This window comes from Equus caballus, chromosome 16 (genome assembly GCF_041296265.1).
Source record: "Equus caballus isolate H_3958 breed thoroughbred chromosome 16, TB-T2T, whole genome shotgun sequence".
Lineage (NCBI taxonomy): Eukaryota > Metazoa > Chordata > Mammalia > Perissodactyla > Equidae > Equus > Equus caballus.
The window spans coordinates 4,794,416-4,804,253 of NC_091699.1; the positions used below are offsets into that span (position 1 = coordinate 4,794,416).

A 9,838-nucleotide genomic window follows, 5' to 3' on the forward strand; every position below is an offset into this window, starting at 1 on the left:
AAGTATCAAATTCAAATAACTGTAAAAAGTCCATGTGGTAAGGAACAAGATAAAATCTAGTAACCCTCTTTCCAATTCTTGAGCATTTACTGCAAATTCTAAACTTGTGTTTATTTAGATCTTTCTCGAACTGTGAGAAAATTCACAGTCCTGAGGTAGGTCTTGGATCTTAGGAAGGCTGTGACTGTTGGTTTTGTACTCAGAATAGCATTCTTTTGGTAAAATCTACTTTATACTCTCAACTTGATTCTTTCTTCGGGGCAGGGCGTGGTATTAGTGTTCTTTTGAATCATGCGAATTAATTGTAGCATAGCTGGCCCAAATTAAGGGTGATATATTAATGTGGTCTACAAGTAGAGAGAGTAATCAATTGATGTTATTGAATTTTAAAATATTAATAGAATAAAACAATGAATGAGATAACCTTAAGAAGGATATTTATGTTTCAAAATGGCAATATTTACATGACAGTTATGAATTATAAATTTCCTTTCTGAAAAAGGCAAAACTGTGGGAACTGTAAAAAACCAGTCATTGCTAGGGATACAATGAGAGAGGAGAAGAGATGAATAGATGGAGCACAAGTCATTTTTAGTGAAGGAGAACAAATATTTATGATACTGCAATGATGGAAACATGACATAATGCATAACCCAAACCCCATAAAACTGTACAATACAAAGTGTAAGCCCTAAAGTAAACTATGAACTTTAGTACAAGTGTAACAATATTGGTTTACCAATGTAACAAATATACCAAACTGATGCAATATGTCAGTAAATGGGGAAACTGAGGGGGGCAGAGAAGATATGTGGGAACTCTCTGTACTTTTTGTGAAACTTTTCTGTAAGCCTAAAACTGCACTAAAAAATAAATTCTATTTTAAAAAGTTACGTTCACAAGGGAAAATTTGACATATCACCATGTTTTAAAATATTTTACTTGAATTATTTATACTAATTTATTATGTAATAGAAGTATATATTATTAAGCCACATATTTATATACCCAAGTTTTTTACAATTTACTCTTCTATGCTATATAAATACCATTAATGAATATATATAAGATTGTGTTTTCTGTATGAAAACAATCCTTAATTGAGATATTATTATATAATTGCAAGCATTAACTTAAATGATGTTACTGATCATGGATAATTTGCATATATATGTGTATATTTGCATATGTGTGTATATATGTATGCCACATCTTCTTTATCCATTCAACCACTTAGGTTGTTTCCATATCTTGGTTATTGTAAATAATGCTGCAATGAGCATGCAGGTGCATATATCTTTTTGAATTAGCATTTTTGCTTTTTTTGGATAAATATCAAGAAGTGAAATTGCTGGATCATATGGTAGTTCTACTTTTAATGTTTTGAGGAAGCTCCACAATGTTAAAAAAATTTTTAAAAAATCTAACTATATGCTATCTACAGTAGACCTATTCTAAATTTAAGAACACGCATAGACTGAAAATGAAATGATACAGTAAGATATTCCATGTAATTGGTAACCAGTAGAGGGCAGGATGACTAAAGCATTATCAAATATAAAATAAGCAAAAGAGACAAAGTCATTACAAACGACGAGTCATTTCCATAGGAAATTATAAAAATATAAATATATATGCATCCAAAATCAGAGGATCAAAATACATAAAGTGAATATTGATGGATATAAAGGGATAAATACACAGTAATACAATAACAATAGAATGTATTGATATCCCACTTACAAAAATGGACAGAACACTTAAAGAGAAAATCAATAAGGAAACAACAGACTAGAACACTATTGGTGAGATGTACCTAACAGACACATCCAGAACATTCCACCAACAGTAGCAATACACATATTCTTTTAAAGAGCACACAGAATTTTCTTCAGGATAGACCATATGTTAGGGCACGAAATAAGTCTTAACAAACTTAAGAAGATTGAAATCATTCCAAATATCTTTTCTGAACACAGCAGAGTGAAACAAGAAATCAATAACAAGAGAAAATAGAAAAATTCACAAATTCATTGAAATTAAAATAAAACACTCTTGAATAACCATTGAACAAAAGAGGAAATCAAACGGAAATTGGAAAATGTCTAAGACGAATTAAAATGAAAGCATAACATACCAGGAATTATAGGATGTCCCAAAAGTATTGGTAAGAGGGAAGTTTATAGTGATTAACACCTATATTTTTCTTATTTATTTATTTGTGGATGTACATCATAATATATTTCAAATTCTGTGTAGATTACATCATGTTCACCACCTGAAAAGTAATCATATTCCATCCCCTCACATGTGAGCCTAATTACCCCTTTTGTCCTCCCCATCCTTCCCCCATGGTAACCGCCAATCGAATCTCCAATGCTATGTGTTTGTTTGTCGTTGTTTTTATCTTCTACTTATAAGTGGGATCATATGGAATTTTACTTTCTCCCTCTGACTTATTTCACTCAGCATAATACCCTCAAGGTCCATCCACGCTGTCACAAATGGCCGAATTTCATCATTTCTTCTGGCTGGTTAAAGTCAATACATTTTTATTTAGGGAATTTTACATATGATTCCTTCCACAGCCCATCAAGCTTACTTTATTTCCTCCAAAATTTGAGTCAAGATTCATCTACACGACTGCCCTTTTACAAAGAGCCTGTGCTTTTTTTTTTAGATGAAATATATCTGACATATAACGTGGTGTAAATGTAAGGTGCATATGTTAAGTTGATGTATTTATATATTATAATATGATTCCCTTAGAAAGGAAAGAATTTAAAAAATGCATTGAGAACAGTGTTATATCAGCGAATGGAAGTTTTACCATTCTGTAATGGATGTAGAGAAGTCTTTAAGAATACTTGTAATAAACATTTCAAAGAATGGTAAAAAGACAAAAATAAATAAACAAATAAATATAACCCATGTTTAATCCACAGGTGTCATGTTAGTCAGCCCACAATTTTTTAGTTGAGTTTATTTTATCTCCACTTGAATATGGATATACTGATGACACACTTCAAAAATGTCCCACCTAGAAACTTTGGGAATTAATTTCTTCAAGAAATTTACTTTAGGGTCTTCTAAATATGAATTAAGTTCAAATCATATTCACTCCTAAGCTTCCACACCAAATAATAGTACAGATATTTAAGATACTGTCAATACCTAAGATTAAAAAAAGTCAACTATTGGGTCTTTTATACTTTTAGGAACTCTGTATTGTAGTTCTTTCCCACAGATCTAACAGATAGTTCTGTGAGTAAAGCAAACCACATAGTTACTTGACGAGACATTTCCAATAATGTGAGTCTACAGAAAAAGCCCCATTGGATAGACCTCAATCCAAGATTTATATTTTGCCATTCTGTGTTAACATCTCCCATAATGAAGTGCTCCCATGGTTCACACTTGTACTTAGCAGCAAAGTCCTGCAATTTTCTCATGCATTTCATTTTATCCTAGAGCAAGAATGTACATTGGTGCTTAGACTTTCTTGAAGCTTTCCCCTCGTTAGCTGGTTGGAAGCAATAAGGGGTGTAGGAGGAAGCCCACGAGGAAAGCAAATACCATTGCATGACAACTTCTTCAAATAAGGTAATGGCATGGTGTCTAGGCTAAGGAAAACTGTTCCTTCCTCTTTTTCAAGGGAGAGGAGGCTACTTACGATAATCAGGAGGATGCAAGATAATTTGTGATTTCATGGTTTTCACCCTGCCCTGCACAATTATGTCTGTCTAGATCTCAGACTCCCACTCTTTTCTTATCAGAATACTGACTTCAATAAAAAAATTCCTGGTGAGGTTGCACATTCAGTCATCTTTACAGTTCTATCATTTTTATTATAAAACCCTGGACAAAAATTAGACCATAATCTCTGTGGGCAGGAGATGTGGCAACAGTGGGCATGAAAGCTCTGTGTTAAAAGTATGTCCATAAGATATATTAGGTAGAGTGTATCTGGGGAGGCACCTAAATTGGATCCAATATACGCCCCTTTTCACAGTTACTATGCCTTGAAATAGAAGAAGACATCAACTAAAACTATGCCAACTGGAATTGACTATTTTTCAAAGCTTACAAGAGCAGAATCAAACTCCAGCAGCTGTGATCAATAATACATCCTTGAGATGAAGTAGCCTTGAAATTCATAGAATCTGAAAATCTGTCACTAGAGTTTATTGTGGAATTCACAGTTTTACATTCCCACATGGAGAAATAGATGATCATTTTCTCAAGCTAAAGAAATTCTAAAGCTCCTGGTACAAGAAAATTAATATAAAACTAGTAATCTTAATATAGTTGAGTAATTTATAAATAGAGATACAAGTTCCAAATAAACAAAAATACTCATTGAATTTTCTCTACGGATAAAAATACAAATAAGAAGAGAAATTGAAATCAGAAGATTCTTACTGTTCATACAATTAGTCTGTGGTGTTGATGGATGGTGACAAATGGTGATATCCATCTCCATTGCATAAACATAATTTTCATTCAAATATCACAGTCTCCTTCAAATTACTCTCTTTTCTGGATTATATCAATCTAACTAAAATAATTCATATCAGTGATGTAACTCTTCTGCTCCAAAGCATAAAAAATCCTCCTCTGGGTTACAATATTCTTTCTTTAATCAATTCTTATTTTCAAGTTCCCTACTATCAACTGCATATACTCTTCTAGGCCATATAAATATATCCATATTAATTTGGGTCATCTATGCCATAATCATAAGAACCTAATCTTATGAACAAATTATTATAATTGGGATGACTCAAGAGAAAACTTAAAACTTCCTCAAAATTAGAATGGATCATTTTAGGAGCAAAAAGTAATTTTTACAAACAGAATAATATTGAGTATAACCTAAATAATCAGAACCTTAGTAAGATAAAAAAGACTCCTTCAGAAGGCTGAATGTTCTCACAGTGTTATGTCACTCTTCTAGAAGGATCTTATTAAACATATGATAATAATTCAAAGTATAACCACAGGACATAGAAGAGAGATTATCTACATTACATGTCTTGTCCTTTACAACATGAAGCTTCTGTTAATTATTTAAATCTGGTGCTTTCTTTGAGTCAGGAAGAACAACCAAGTTGAAGGTTCATGGTCAGACATTATGATCCCACAGTATTTAATAAATGAACAGTTTGGAGGAAACCTTGCCAGGCTGTTGATATAAGCATATAGAAGTGTAAGTATAAATAGAGAACACAAAGAATCAATATGAGGAAGAGCAGAGATAATACTAGATCAAAACACAGTGCTATTAGGCAGGCAAGAGAGGCAGAGTAAAGCATATGTCTTACATGACTGTTTCTACCTTGGGCTGTCTCTTTTTCTATAGAAAATTGAATCAATGTTAATCAGTATATGTGTTCATATTGCCTATCTTCTTGAAGAAACTATTTCTTATGCCCCACTTTAGGATTATGTTAACTATACAATAAGAGGAAGATATTCCCTATGGACTTGTTTGATCAATCCTAATGATAAAGAAAATTTGAAACTTCTATTAATCATTTGTCACCTGAGATCAACTTCATGTTCCATATTTTCCTCATGGCATTTTTCACTTCTGCATTTCTCAGTGTATAAATCAGAGGATTGAACAAAGGTGTAACAATTGTATAAAACACAGCTATCATCTTGTCCATGGAGAAGGTGGTTGCAGACCGTGTGTATAAAAATATGAAAGGACCAAAGAACAAGATGACCACGATGACTTGAGAAATGCAGGTTGAGAGGGCTTTTTTCCTCACTTCAGAACTGTGGTTTCTCAGAGAACGCAAGACGATAACATACGAGAACATCACCATGACAAAACTCACTGTACAAATGGCCCCACTGTTGGACACCAAGAGTAGATTGACCATGTAGGTGTCTGCACAGGCAAGTTTCAACAAAGGCTACAAGTCACAGAAATAGTCATCAATCACATTGGGACCACAGAAGGGTAAACTCCAGGCCATAGAAATCTGAGCTGAAGAATGTACATAGGACCCCACCCAGGCAACAGTCACCAATGCACCACAGACTTGATGGCTCATGATGATCGTGTAGCATAGAGGCTTACAGATGGCCACATAGCAGTCAACAGCCATGATAATTAAGATGAAGTTCTCCAGGCAGCCAAAGAAATGTGATGAAAAGACTTGGATCATGCACTCATTGAAAGAAATAGTGGTCTTCCTCAAAAGGGCATCCACAATCATTCTAGGGCCTATGGATGTAGAGAGGAAGGTATGAGATAAAGATAAGTGGAAAAGGAAGACGTATATTGGACTTCCAAGCGCCTGGCTGGTCTTGATGGTAGCAATAATCAGAAAGTTATCCAGCAAAGTCCCCAAATAAGTAAGAAAGTGACAAACATTATTTTCTTCCTAACAGGTTCCTGGGTTAACCCAAGCAGAATGAACTCAGTCACATTATTATTTAGCTGCATGATTTCTTGAATGAGAAGAAGGAGTGTGAAATGGTTCATCTGCAAAAAATAAGAGAATTAATTCAGGGTTGTATATGTAACGTATAGTGTGATATATGATGTTATGGAATATTTTAACAAAAATAAATGTTCCTTATCATGGGCATTTTAGCTTTTGCTTCTTAGTAACTCACCTCAACACTTTATTCCACAGTTTGTAATGTGGCTCCATTTTATTATTAATTTCATGATTTTTCCATATTTAATAAATTGGCATCCATATTCGGATGGTGTATCACTTGGGATTTTGGATATATCTGACTACTTTTGGAAGTTCATAATATAAATTGAAAATTATACCCCAGCCCCACCCATAAAGAATATCTTCTTTACACATATATTTATCATTGTATATTTGTTACACATAATTCTAGAAATGTCTATTTTTTAATATATATTATGCTTCCCTTCACTGGATGCCCATTTCCAGATATTAGAGCTTGAAAAGAGAAACAGGAAGTACTTATATTCTCTAAAAATATGATGTTACCTTGTGGTGCTCTTATGATATTTAGTATTTGATATATACTAATGTAGAGAAGTGAATATTCCTTAATAGTTGGCAATATCTCAAATATCCTTATTTCTACATTTTTCTTTTTCCCACTTCAGAAAGACACCCCTTAGAGGACCCAAAGTCCCTAAGGTTGCATATAAATGAAAGAGAGGTGTTATAACTCAACAGTTCTTGTTTTCATAATTCAAGTGTTTAACTTAAACATTTTACACCTGAAGTGATTTTGGGAGGACACCAAGCAGTTCATGTAGGATCAGATGATGGTTGTAATCTCCAGTAGAGTTTGTACTATCCGAGCACCTGAAAATTCCTTTGTTCTTGTAACAAACCAGAGATTCAGAGGAGGGAACGAGATATAATTTTAGACAACAAGAGTAGTAGACGGTCAGTAACTGACTTCATTCAATTTATTTCTGTCCTGGCTAAGTCAATGATGATTTAACTTTGAAATTTAATTTATTTCAATGTATATTTCTCTTTTTTCAAGCTTAGAAAGGAATACTATCACTGCCTGCACTTCTAAGAAGAAAACTTTTTACCTACATGTTTCTTTTCAAGATAATTTTGAAAGGGACTATATGCACGTGAAAAATTTGGAAGGCTTATGTATCTCATTGTGTTCCTCTTCCATCCTTCAATACACTGTCTTGAAAGTTGTAAGTGGCCAAAGCACAGACTATGATAGAGTAAACAGATGCAAATTTCCCTTGTACATCTTTTCCTCTCGCTTGGTAAACTTTCTTCTCCTGAGCCCACTTGAAATACACCTTATGTTCCTCCAAACCAAAAACTACTCTCAGGAAAGTGCCTGGTGAAGTAATTTATATTAGGATACCAGATTTTTAAAAAACTCTCTTTGCACTATGAAACTTTTGACAAAGATCTTCAACTATGAGGAAACTGATCCTTAGTATCTTAATCAAAACAATAAGCTCATTCTTTCCTTCTTAATTTGAAAGAGTGATCCATCATGAAATATTTGTACTTAAAATTAAGTTCCATAATTGTGGCCACCCCTTTGACTGTATGACTTTTCATTTGTGCTATCAACCCCATTAGAATGTTCATTTATAGAACAAGTTTATTTTATTTTATTATTTTGCTAAGTAATATTTGCCCTGAGCTAACATCTGTTGCCAATGGTAGAGGTATCATTTTTTGTTTGGGGAAGGTTGGCCTTGAGCTAACATGTGTGCCAGTGTTCCTCTATTTTTGTATATGCAGCATGGTTGATGAGTAGAATAGGTCCACGTCCAGGATCCAAACCCACAAACCCAGGCCACTGAAGTGGAGTACGTGGAACTTTAACCACTTGGTCATGGGGCTGGCCGTAGGAACAAGTTTATTTATACATCTGGACATATATTGTTTAAGATAGATTAAGAATTATAAATACATATATTTTCATTAACTTATTAATAATTATGAGTTCTCATAAATATTTAGTCAGCAGTTCAATCAATAGTTTTCTTCCTTCTTAGAATGTCGCTTCATTTCTAACTACTTCAACTGTCCCAAAACTCCAGGACCCAGCTGCTAAGAAACCTTCTCTGGTGGCCTTCAGTGACGTCTTTATGATGAATGAAATTCTCTCTCCTGTTCCCTAAGGGCTTCTTTGATAGCTTTTCTTAGAATATTAGTTAAATTCACTTATATGTGCTTTCTCTTTAGCTTCCTTTTTGGAATAAAAATCTTTGAAAATTATGTATTCTCAGATTTTTATTATCCACAGTTCAAAACTCAATGCTTTGAACAATGTAGGTACTGGGTAAATGTTTTTACATCGAACCTTCTCAATTACTTCTTAATATATTTATTTGATTAGTTTAGTGCTATTCTGATTACAAAATGCATTCACATCGTTAATCTTCTGTGGCCTTCTATCTATTATGCATGTTAGACAGACAAACATACTCCCAATTTATAAATTCAGAAAAAAAACTGAGATGAATTTTAAATAACTTAGTAAATCATCTCGACAATCTGGAGTAGAATATGGTGTAGTCTGAACAGCACCACATGGCCATGCAAGATTTGAGACCCTGACACCCATAAAAATGATCATCTTAGCATTTAACTATTTTTTATCATGAATCCTTGGCCCTTACAGAATATGAGCAGAGCCTTGACATTTGTCATATCCTCCTGATATTGGCTATGTTTTTGTTCATGTCTTTGTGGATGATCATATGCAGATTTTTTCCAGAGATGTTTTAACACCTTTCATCTGGTTCTCAAAGGAATCTGACACAAAAAATGGGTAACAATGATCTGAAGACAACACAAATAAAAAAGCACATCTTAATAACTATTGTACTTACCTGAAACAAGTTTAGCCAACCTTAGAATGGCTTAATTTTTCAAAACAATAATAAACAAACAATGTGTTGGATGGGGAGGTAACAGAAAAGAGCTGAAAGAAAAGCAGAGAGATAAAGGCACAAAATAGATGAGAGTGGAATAGAATGTTAGGTGGATCTTTCTAACCTATCCTATCTGTTTTATTGCAGCAGCCACAGTAAGAATCTTTACTCTCCTTAACAACTCTCTCTTAAACTACTCAACCCTCCATGATTTGGTTACACTAGAATTCTATCTTTGGGAGAATCTCATTTTATGTATACACAAAATTTACCATTTTCTGCAGGAAGGTTAACAGGTTGACACAAGATTCTTTATCCCTCAAAAGCCCAAATTAAAGAATGATGAAAAAACTCCCCCCACACACATATGGGACATTACCTTTCTCCTTCATTACATAGTTTTTAGCCTCCACATTGACATTTCTGAATTTTCCATGAGTAGTGGTTATTCAGTTTTTC

The 9,838-nt window shown here is 33.6% G+C and overlaps 1 non-coding gene across 1 annotated transcript; it reads right to left on the bottom strand.

The window, feature by feature from the left end:
* Nucleotides 1-3,221: 3,221 nt before the first annotated feature.
* LOC111771271 (small nucleolar RNA SNORA18) lies at nucleotides 3,222-3,351 on the bottom strand. Its single transcript, XR_002805014.1, has one exon. It is a non-coding gene; the product is annotated as a small nucleolar RNA SNORA18 (small nucleolar RNA).
* Nucleotides 3,352-9,838: the final 6,487 nt, after the last annotated feature.